The following is an 11,014-nucleotide window of genomic DNA, read 5'->3' on the forward strand; positions in this document are numbered from 1 at the left end:
GACTTCTGCTTACCCACGCGTACGTGTGGGCGACGCGCACGCGTCACAACGCGAATTCAATTAAATCAGCGCGCCGCCCAGATCTCCGTTTCTTTCACTCATCTTTTCTTTCTCTAATCCTAACTCTTCTTCATTCTTCTTCTTTCTTTCTTTCTACTTCTTCCTTATTTCTCGCCCCCCTCCACTACTACCGTCAGACCCCCAACTCCGGCAGCCACAATTTTCTTTCCTTTCCTTTCTCTCTTCCTACCCATGTTCTCTCATTCTTTCTCCTATTTATCTCCCTCTTTTCATCTTCTTTTCAAGGTTTCTTTTTCTTACTTTCTTCTACTCTTTAATTTTTATTCTGTTTCTTACGTTTGAATATTTTAATTATTTTTATTTGCATCTTAATTTTGTTATTTGTAATTTCTTTTTAATTCTTTTCTCTTCTTGTATTTTTATGTTGGTGTTGGAATTTTATTTTGTGGATTATTTTGATATTTCTTAACATGTTTGTGTTATGAGGTTTGCTTTGACAATTGACATTCTATTTTGGGTCTCCTATACACTTGGATTGATTACCTTACTTCTTGTTTTTAATATTGATGCTAGAGCTATTCTTCTCATGCTTGTTACCTGCATGCTTTTATCCCTCTTGCATCTAGTTGTTATGATATGCCTTCATGATTTTACTTGGCGTCTTACTTGCATGTTGTAGCTACCATGTATTTAAGACACTTTCTTTCTCTTTGGCATTCATTATCACTTGCACTTTCTTACTTCCGGTGTTTATTTTTCTAAATTTAATATTCCTTCCTTTTCTTCCTTTTTCAGGATGGCCATCAAGAGAGGAAAAGAGAAGGCTTCTAAGAGGACAATGGCAAAGAAGGAAACTAAAAGAGCACCGGCTAAGGCGCAACCATCTGAGTTGATGAAACGGAGAAGGAATTTACTGCATAGGACTCCGCACGATTCACTAACCACTATTGTGAGTGGATGTTCCCCGTCTTAATAGAGAGAAACTACCACAATGAGAACCTCCTCATTCTTTCAGCACACTTCGTTGAATTTGTGGTGTCCCGCATTGAACGGAGACAGTGGGGATTCTTGTAGAGGCAGCCGCGACAAGCTAATCTCTCTTGGGTAGTTGAATTCTATGCCAAATATTACTCGCCTACCCTTCAGTCAGTTTTTGTGCACCAAAAGCAAGTCCCTATCTTGGAAGGTTCTATTCAGGAAGTACTTGGTCTCTTACCTAGTCCGGATGGGCTGGATGCCTATCAAGAGGTAGAGCTTGAGCGTAAGACTTTTCAATCGACTAGAACCTTGTCCACAGAGTCATCACCCAACCCGAAAGCGATGGGATCTATGGGCAATACAGGACTAGACCCAAGAGCATCTCAGCCCAAGACCTCACTATAGAGGCTCGAGTATGGGCACAGATCATGTCCCACTACATATTTCCGAGCACTCATGAGTCCAGTTTCACTGCTGACATGGCCGTTCTTATCTGGTGCATCCTCACAGAGAAACCTCTCAACTTGCCACGAGTCATCTAACAAGCTATGGGCCGAGTGCAAATAGCGGGCAACATACCTTTTTCTGCATTGGTTACAGACTTGGTATCTGCAGCAGGAGTCTCCTATCGGGCTGGGGATACGAGAACCATGATTCCTAGGGATGATGAACTTGTCCAGAATGGGAAATATATCAGACCTCCAGTGCCACCTGTGAGCCGGAATGAAGACCTGTCCTTCAACGCCCCTTCATTCTCTGCTCTACCAACAAAGACACCACATGCACCATCCACCCACCAGTTGTTACTTGAGCTCATCAAGACGGTAGACCGGCAAGGCCGGAGAATAATGCAGATGGAGCGACGCAACAAGCATCACTATGATTACTTAAAGGAGCTCATTGGGTGTTCTAACCCACCTATGGAGGAACCCGACACCTCGGACTCTACTTCCATTGATGGCGAGGTGAGTAATCAAGATATAGACATGGAGGCGCCCCTGTCTCCCCATCATTTAGCCTTTGGAAGTGGAGATCCCAGACCCACCTTGCGGATCACTAATGGCACGGAGGACCGTGCTAAGCATTAAGTGTGGGGAGGTCGGTAACTGACTCCCAAAGGTAACAATTCTCTCTCTCAACACCAATATTTTAATTTTTTTTGTTAGATAGGTTAACTTGCATGAAGTAGTTAGTTGCTTGCATTTAGGTACTACTTGGTTGAAGTGATAAATTCTTTTTCAAGACACTGCTTTAAAGCATTTCACTAATTTGAATTAAAACTTTTTAAACTTGCTTGAAGAATTTTATTTTGGAACATGATTTTAGAGCTCGAACACACAAAACCCAGTGAGATTTTGAACCTATTTGATTGGTTGCATCTTATCAACCAATGTTTTATTTTAGTGTGTGTTGTTCTCTCTAAAATTGTGATATTTATCTTGCTTGATTCTATATTTCCATTGTTTGATGTATGCATGCACTTAAGTGACTGAGGCCTTATTTTACTATAGCTCACATACCCATATGGCCTTACCCTTTCATTTCCCTTTGCAACCCAATATCGAGCCTATTTTACCCCATTTATTCTTTATTTTAGCACATCATTAAATCTAAGCGGAAAACAATATATGTCCCTAATTTGAATCCTTGGTTGGCTTAGACTAGTGAGAGTGCATATGAACTAAGTGTGGGGAATTTGGGTTTGGGAATTACTTGGTTAGGAAATTGGGTATTTTACATTATTATATGAAAGTGTGAAAACAGTTTGGGCACTTGTTCATGCATCTAGCACATTAATCATATGCATTAACTCACTGAAAAAAAAAAAGAAAAAAAGGGAAAAAAATATGAATAATAAAGAAAGGAAAAGAAAAGAAAAAGAAAAAGCAATAAAAAGGGGACAAGATGTCCCAAGCCTAATAAGTGAACTAATGCATATGATTTGTACTCAAAAGATATCAAGCTGCATGGATTTGTGGAAAAATAGTTAATGGGCGGCTAGGCTTTGCATTATGATAACATGGAATGTCTTAGGTTAGGTGAGAAGTTTAGCTTAATCAAGGATTCGGATTTTAGTCCACTTAACCAAATACATTCCTACCTTGACCCTAACCCCATTACAACCCTTGAAAAGACTTCTTGATATGTGTATTTGTGCATTAAATTTTTATTGATTGGTAGAAGAAGAGCAAGCCTTGGAAAGCAATATTAGTAGAGAAGCGAGATAATCGACCCTCAAACACTAGAGTGATGAGAGTGTATACACTTCCAGTGAGGGTATGACGCTCAATTCTTTGTTCCTGCCTTTCATGAGCTTTCTTCTTGCAAGTTTACTTGTGCTTTATTGTGTGATTTGAATTAGTGAAATCCAGTTTATGTTTGTCTTGGAGAATTTTTTTACTTTTAACTAAGTAGGTAGAAGCATTTAGCATGTAGTTACATTCTTATAGATAAATCGCATTGCATAAGTCTCACCATTTTCCCTTCACTCTTCTGTTTTCATTGAGCTTAGTATGAGGACATGCTAACGTTTAAGTATCGGGAGATTTGATACACCACTATTTTATGATATATTTTGGACTGAATTGAGTGGGTTTTGTCAACTATTCTCACACTTATTCATGTAAATTGCATGTTTTTAAGTTTCCTTCCTAATTTTGTGCTATGATTGAAAATATGCTTCTTAGGCCTCCAAATTGTTAATTTTTAATTCTCTTTTATTACCATTCGATGCCGTGATGTGGTTATTAAGTGTTTTCAGGGTTACAGGGCATGAATGGCTTAAAAGGAAGAAGATGAAGCATGTTAAAGTGGAAGAAACACAAGAAACTAAGGAGTTGAGAAGCGAGGAGCGACGCGAACGCATGGCTGACGCGTGCACGTGACCAGCAGTGTCGTTCAGCGACGCGTACGTGTGACTAACGCGTACGCGTGGCCAGGTGCAAGGTTCAACGACGCGTACGTGTGACAGAGCGTCACGTGCTGTACTTAACAGAACTCGTTGGGGGCGATTTTTGGGCTGATTTGGACCCAGTTTCAATCCCGAAAACACAGACTAGAGCTAGGGATAGAGCTGAGACTGAAGACTTCACTTTTCATTTTAGTTTTTTTTTTTAGTATTGAATTCTAGAGAGAGAAACAACTATTTTTCTCAAGGGTTTTGATGTTCTTAGTTTTGCTTTGAATGGGATTTTGAGAGAGCTGCTACTACCTTCAATTGGAGTCATTATCCTTATAGTTTTCTTCTCCAATAACTCAATTACTCTTTTCCATTTAATTGTTTTGAATTCATGTTTGGATCTTGTCTTTTTTGAATTTTATTAATGTATTGAAGTATTTTTATGTTTATTTTTATTGCTTGTTTGATCCTTGTTGATTATTGTTAGTGCAATTTTTAATTAAATTAATTTCTCATAATTATCATGTCTTTTATTTACTCCTATTATGTGTTTATGAAAATGGCATTCATGTTAATGGAGTAAAGCTCCCAACTTGGTTGGGGGTTGATAATTGGAAACCCTTGAGTTGTGACACTCAAGTATTAATATGTAATTGGAAATTGCTGGCTAACTCAATTTTTACCAACTCTAGTCCTTCCCCACGAGGTGACTAGGACTTGTAAATCAGAGTTAGTGACAACCACTTGACTTTCCTTCAATTGTTAGAGGATAACTAAATGGAAGCAATAAACTTTTACTATTATACTCCGGAAAGACAACAAGGATAGAAACACCAATTCTCTCCCCTGACCAAGGCCTTTTATTTTGAATACATATCACCTCTTGTTATTTTATCATTACTTTAATTTTTAGTTATTTATTTTTACATTCTCAACCTCAAAAATATTCAGAAAATATCCTGACCAATAATTTACATCTTATGCCAACTTTTAGGGAAACGACCCGGGATTCTAGTCCCGGTTATTTATTATTAATTGTGACACACATTATAAATTGATAGTGGGAATTTCGTCGGTTAAGATTGTGCTTGCAACGCTATTTTAGAAAATACTTTTCAGAAATTCTTAACCGGTATTTTTACTCCCATCAATGAACAATGCATATTTGAAGTTGGAATTTATGAATATTGGCTCTTGAAAGAATGATGATGAAAGAGAAATATTATTAGTAATTTGAAAATTCTCAAAAATTGATTCTTGAAGCAAGAAAAAGCAGCAAAAAGAAAAAGAAAAAGAATGTTGCAATAAAAGAAAAAAAATATAATAAAGCATGCGAAAAAAAATGAAAAATAAAAAGCAGAAAAAGCCAATAACCCTTTAAACCAAAAGGCAAGGGTAAAAGGATCCAAGGCTTTGAGTATCAATGGTTAGGAGGGCATAAAGGAAACAAAATCCTGGCCTCAGCGGCTCAACCAAGCTGTCCCTAAGCATGTGCTTGTGGTGTGAAGGTGTCAAGTGAAAAGCTTGAGACTGAGCAGTTAAATTCGTGATCCAAAGCAAAAAGAGTGTGCTTAAGAACTCTGGACACCTCTATCTGGGGATTCTAGCAAAGCTGAATCACAATCCGAAAAGGTTCACCCAGTTAAAGTGTCTGTGGCATTTATGTAGCCGGTGGTAATACTGGAAAACAAAGTACTTAGGGCCACGGCCAAGACTCTAAAAAGCTGTGTTCAATAATAAAAAAGAACTTAACTAAGAGGGTCAATAATACCATCTAGATTCTAAGTTCCTAAGGATGCCAACATTTCTGAGTTTCAATGGATAGTGAAATGCCAAAAATGTTCAGAAGCAAAAAGCTACTAAGTCCCGCTCATCTAATTGAAACCGAGCTTCATTAGAAACTCTGAGATTTATTGTTTCTTAATCTTCTTTTTATGCTACTATTTTTTTAGTTGCTTGGGGACAAGCAACAGTTTAAGTTTGGTGTTGTGATGAGCGGATATTTTATGTGCTTTTTGGCATTGTTTTTCTATAGTTTTTAGTATGTTTTGTTTAGTTTTTAGTATGTTTTTATAGGTTTTAGTGTTAAATTTATATTTTTGGATTCTACTTTGTGTTTGTGTATTTTTATGCAATTTCAGGCATTTTCTGTCTAAAATTGAGGAGCTGGAGCAAAAGTCTGATTCAGAGATAGAGAAAGCATTGCAGATGCTGTCCAGATCTGACCTCCTTGCACTCGAATGAGTTTTTCTAGAGCTACAAAAGTCCAAATGGAGCGTTCTTAATGACTCTGGAAAGCTGATTTCTAGATCTTTCCAGAAATATATCATAGTTCAAACTTTGCTTCAGATTAGAAGGCCCAAAACTGGCATTCAACGCCAGCTTCCTGCCCCCTTCCAGGCGTCTAGCACCCAAGGAGCAGATACCAGTGTCCAAACCCCCAGAAAGGACCCCCTAGCCAGCGTTCAACACCCTAGAGACCTCCTAGCACGTGGATCTTATCAAAGCTCAGCCTAAACACTCAGCAAGTGGACCCCAGAAGTAGATTTTAGCACTAAAATGACTGTTTTACCCTTTTTTTTATGTAATCCTTAGTCATTAGCTTAGTATTTAAAGACTTTTTACATCTCTCATAAGGGAGATTTGCCAATTTTCGTTTACCACATTGTGTATTTCATAACAGTATGAGTTTCTAAACCTCCTAGGTTGAGGGGAGGAGCCCTGCTGAGCTTTATGGATTAATAAAAGATTACCGTTCCTCTTTAATTTGCGTTTGATTCTCTGTTCTAAAATGTATCTTCGTTCTTCATCAACATGAATACGTTGAACTGGCATAAGGTTATCACATTCTACATGGGTTCAGAGTGCGTCTTTCATCGGACAATGATGAACCATCAGCTTGATTATACATCTCTCAGATGGCTAATCCACGACTTCATTGGGGACTTCGCGAGACACCAGTTTAGCCGAAGTATGGGGAGATTAGGGTCCCTATGGTAGAGACTAGAACACAAAGGCGCAGCATCCTCCGATCTGGAAGATTCAACCTTGTCTGTGGCGTTTTAAGTAGGATCACTAAGGAGAATGAACTGTAAGAGCTTCACCCTCAATCAGAATGGATCCACACTAACCCTGTGGTTTAAATCTGGAGGAGCATTGGCAGCTGCTCAAACTAGCGTCAATCACATACAGCCTGCCATAGAAGAAATCATCCACAATTAAAGAAGACAGTAATACCAGAGTTAATCCAGAAAGACAAAACAACTCCAAGCATCATCCATCTTCTTATTCTTATTCTCAAACATTGTAATTCCATCTTCCAAATTCAAACCAATAACTCTTCTATCTGACTAACTAAGACCTACAAGATAACCATAACTTGCTTCAAACCATAATTCTCGTGAGATCGATGCTGACTCACTCAGGTATTACTTGGACGACCCAGTGTACTTGCTGGTACAGTTGTACGAAGTGTAGGGATTCACACACCATAACCCAAAAAAATAGTTCTTTGCTTTAAGAAGGCCTCCAAAATGCTCAGTACGGTGCCTTGACGATCAGATTCTTACCAGTAAAGAAATTTTATAAAAATAATCGCGTTGTAAGTATAGTTTCTAAACCAGCAGAGAATCTTTTCGTACAAAAGTTTGGTTGTCACAAGTAACAAAACCCAATAAAATTTATAACCGAAGTATTCAAACCTCAGGTCGTCTTCTCAAGGAATTGCAGGGAAGTATGATTTATTATTGGTTATGGAAAAAGGTATATTTTTGGGTTTTTGAAATAAGGAACAAGTAATTTAAATAACAAAAAAATAAATTAATAATTAGAAAAATTTTTGGCAAGGTATGAGAACCGAAAATCCTATCCTAGTTATCCTTATCAGGTGTGATGAGAATTGTTATTGCTTCCACTTAGTTAATCCTTACTAAATAAAGGAAAGTCAAGTGGACTAATTAACTTGATTCCTCAAGTCCTAGTCAACTCCTATGGAAAGACTAGCTTTAGAGGGATCCAAGTCAATCAGCAAATTCCAATGTTCAAACAACAACTGAGTTTGATAACTCAAGTGTCACCAATTACTCAACCAAAGCCAAAAGGGAAGAAAATCTACTTGAATAAAAATTATTTGGAATAATTAGAATCATTAATAACATAAATTAAAGAAAGCCATCATAAGTCTGAAATACCTCAAACTATATTAAATAAAGATATCAATTATAACATGGAGTTCATAAACCAAATTGAAAAGATAAATAACAATTAAAGTAATAGAATAAATAAAAGTAAAAAATAAATTAAAGGAATATTGAACTTAGAATGAAGAGAAGTAGCCTAATCATAATAGAAATTCTAAATCCTAATCCTAATCCTAAATCCTAAGAGAGAGGAGAGAGCCTCTCTCTCTCTAAAAGCTACATCTAAAACCTAAAAATTGTGAATTAATGAAAAGTTGTTGGGTTTTTCTTTAGTGATAACTTGAGTAAAGAGTAAAAATTTTTAGATTATTTGATTCTCCATTTTATAGAATTGGAACGCAGAAATTCATTATTCTTTATTTTGATTAGGGAAACCACAGAAAATGAATCTGCTAATGAAGGATACAGATTCGGTCAAAAGGAAGAAACCTATAATATTGTGGCTGCTCATGGTTATTTTGGACGATTGATCTTCTAATATGCGAATGTTGTATGAATTGTTGTATGACAAATGGATGCATTTCCCCACTTTATAGCCTCTAATCTGTGTTTTCCGGGCCGAAAACTGGGTCAAAAACAGCCCAGAAATCGCTGGGGACGAAATCTGCCACGCTGGTTTTTCGTCACTGCGACGCGTCGGCGTGGAGCACGCGTTCGCGTCGCCTATCTTTACGGCCAATATAGTAAATTATATATCATTTCGAAGCCCCGGACGTTAGATTTCCAACACAACTGAAACCACATCATTTGGACCTCTGTAGCTCAAGTTATGATCGATTTAGTGCGAGAGGGTCAGGCTGGACAGCTTAGCAGTTCCTTCAATTTCTTGTATTCCTTCCACTTTTGCATGCTTCCTTTCCATCCTCTAAGCCATTCCTGCCCTGTAATCTCTGAAAACACTTAACGCACATATCATGGCATCGAATGGTAATAAGAGAGGATTAAACATAGCAAATTTAAAGCCCAAAGAAGCATGTTTTCAATCATAGCACAAAATTCAGAAGGAAAAAGTAAAACCATGCAAATAGTATGAATAAGTGGGTAAAGAGTTGATAAAAACCACTCAATTGAGCACAAGATAAACCATGAAATAGTGGTTTATCAACCTCCCCACACTTAAACATTAGCATGTCCTCATACTAAGCTCAAGAGAAGCTATAAGAGTGAAGAGGAATGATAAAATGTATGAAATGCAATCTATCTATATGAATGCAACTAAATGTGAAATGCTTCTACCTACTTGGTTAAAAGTAAATAAATTCTTCAAGACAAACATAAATCAGATTCCACTAATTTAAATCACACAATAAGAGACAAGTAAACTTGTAAGAAGATAGCTCATGAAAGTAGGGAACATAGAATCAAGCGTTGAACCCTCACTGGTAGTGTATATCACTCTGACTCTCTCAAGTGTCTAGGGTTAATCACTCTACTCTTCTCTAGTCATGCTTTCTAATCTTTGTTCTTCTTCTAACCAATCAACAAGTATTTAATGTACCAATGCAAACATCATGAGGTATTTTCAAGGTTGTAATGGGGCTAAGGTAAAGGTGAAGATATATATATGGCTAAGTGAGCTATAAATTGAATCTTTGACTAGTCAAAGCTCTCACCTAACATACTCATACTCTATATAACTCTAAAATCATGCCTAACTACCCAAAATTCCCATTTTTTTCATCTCATACTCATGCATCAACCTTTCTTTTAATTTTTATCACATATGCATTGATCTTTTCCTTAACTTAACTTAGCATTGGGGTAATTTTGTCCCCTTATTTATTTACTTATTTATTGAATATTTTTTTGATTTTTTTCTTTTGTTTTTTTATTTTTTTATTTATTTTTTATTTTTATCTTTTTAAATAGAAAAATAAACATAACTTATCAATGCACATGTATTTTTTTTATTTTTCTGGTCTCACATGAGTAGATACCTAAATTCCCAATATTTTATCAAAGTAAAGACATAACACATTTCCTTATTAACCCATGTTCCCATAGTTTTTCCACACTTAGTTGATACACAATCTCTATCTTAAGCTAACCAAAGATTCAATTGGGATGATTACTTGTTTTTCCGCTTAAGGCTAGTGATGTGGTAAAATATAGAATAAATGGGGATTAAAAGGCTCAAAGTGGCTAACAAAGGTAATTGAAAGGGTAGGCTATTTGGGATAGGTGAGCTAAAACAAGTAATGGCCTCAATCATATGCAAGCATGTAAATATACTAAACATTGGACATATAGAATAAAACAAAGTAAAGATTGCAATCATAGAGAAGAGAACACACAAGAATAAAAATTTATGGTTAAATAATGTAACCATATAAATAAGCTCAAAATCTCACAGGTTGTGTGTTCTTAGTTATAACCCATGTTCCAAATACAACTTCCAACAAATTTAACACAAATTTTTTTTTCAATTTAAATTAGTAAAATATTATAAAATAGAGTCTTGAAAAGAAATTTATTACTTTAACCAAGTAGTAACTAAATGCATAAAATCAAACAAACATGCAATTGAACATGCAAATGCAAAAATGAACTAACAAATAAAGTAAAATATTGGTGTTGAGAAGAAAATAACTAACCCATAGAGATCGGTATCGACCTCCCCACACTTAAATATTGCACCATCCTCAGTGCATGCTAAGACGTGCAAGTGGACGGGTGGCTCCGCAACTAGTGCTCTTTTTGTTCCTTTCCTTGCCGGTGGTTTGGGAGTAGCTTTCTGGTGCACGATTTGTGAATCACACTTTTCACAATTAGTACCACTAACCAGCAAGTGCACTGGGTCGTCCAAGTAATACCTTACGTGAGTAAGGGTCGAATCCCACGGAGATTGTTGGTTTGAAGCAAGCTATGGTTATCTTATTATTCTTAGTCAGGAGGCCAACAACAGTGTTTTTGAACT

Source organism: Arachis hypogaea, chromosome 19 (genome assembly GCF_003086295.3).
Source record: "Arachis hypogaea cultivar Tifrunner chromosome 19, arahy.Tifrunner.gnm2.J5K5, whole genome shotgun sequence".
Lineage (NCBI taxonomy): Eukaryota > Viridiplantae > Streptophyta > Magnoliopsida > Fabales > Fabaceae > Arachis > Arachis hypogaea.